The 1,231-nt window shown below is 38.4% G+C and overlaps 1 long non-coding RNA gene across 1 annotated transcript in view; it reads right to left on the reverse strand.

Moving 5' to 3' along the window:
- The window catches only part of LOC109356484, a 5,250-nt gene extending 4,034 nt beyond the window's left edge, over positions 1-1,216 (reverse strand). Inside the window, exon 1 of the long non-coding RNA XR_002108737.1 lies at positions 1,204-1,216. This is a non-coding gene — a long non-coding RNA (uncharacterized LOC109356484). The remainder of the gene's footprint in view (positions 1-1,203) is intronic.

The following is a 1,231-nucleotide window of genomic DNA, read 5'->3' on the forward strand; positions in this document are numbered from 1 at the left end:
GAACACCAAAGATCGCTTCACTTGCCACGAGTGCGGAAAAGTAGGACACATGCGATTTCAGTGTCCAACCTATCTGAAAAAGGTTGATTCAGAAAAGAGCACTCCCAGGGAATTCAAGTCTTAGAAAGCTTACATCGTATGGGATGTACCTGAGGAGGAAACGACATCAAGCACCTCTAGTGAGGAGGAGTCAGCAAAGCTATGTTTGATGGCTAGATCTGACAATGATGGGAATTCAAGCACACACGAAGATAATCATGAGGTATATTCTGACACCTCATCCACTTCTCATCTATTCTTGTAGTACATGTAACTACTCTGAAAATAACTTATGTCAAAGACCTGTCTGTGACACTTGCGAGACTTTCCAAGAAGACAATTTTCAACTTAAAGAAAAACTCACACGTCTCACAAACAGTTAACAACAATTAGACTAGCACATGTAACTGCTCTGAAAATAATTTATGTCAAAAACCTGTCTGTGAGACTTGCGAGACTTTGCAAGAAGACAATTTTAAACTTAAAGAAAAACTCACACATCTCACAAACGCACACACCTACATGTTTTTACTGCAATACATATGGTCATACCTCGTATTCATGTTACATCAGAAAATATGGTATACCTCGCGGCGTTTATATGTGGATAAAGAAGGGAGATGACACTAACAGAAAGGGACCCAATATCAATTGGGTACCTGAGAAAAGCAAGTGATCTTTTTGCAGGTATGTCTTCGAACACAAGGACAGAAATGGTACCTAGACAGTGGGTGTTCGAGACATATGACAGGTGACAGATCAAACTTTCTAGATCTTTCACTTAAAGGTAAAGGGTACGTCACGTACGGAGACAACAACAAGGGAAAGATCCTGGGCACCGGAACAGTTGGTAACTCATCTCAAACTCTTATTGAAAATGTCCTTTACGTTGAAGGATTAGAACATAACCTCTTGAGCATAAGCCAACTCTGCGACAAAGGTAACTGTGTATCTTTCGATTCTGATTGTTGCATTATTCATGACATCTTATCCAATAATGTTAAATTTGTTGGTCATCGTATAAATAATATTTACATGGTTAATTTGGATGATGTCACTGCCTTATTTTCAAAATGTTTTATTTCTAAAGAAGATGAAATCTAGCTTTGGCATAGACGCGTTGCACATATCCATGTAAAACATCTAGATAAATTATCATCAAACGAACTAGTTGAGGGGCTACCAAAACTAA

Source organism: Lupinus angustifolius, chromosome LG09, assembly GCF_001865875.1.
Source record: "Lupinus angustifolius cultivar Tanjil chromosome LG09, LupAngTanjil_v1.0, whole genome shotgun sequence".
Classification (NCBI taxonomy): Eukaryota; Viridiplantae; Streptophyta; class Magnoliopsida; order Fabales; family Fabaceae; genus Lupinus; species Lupinus angustifolius.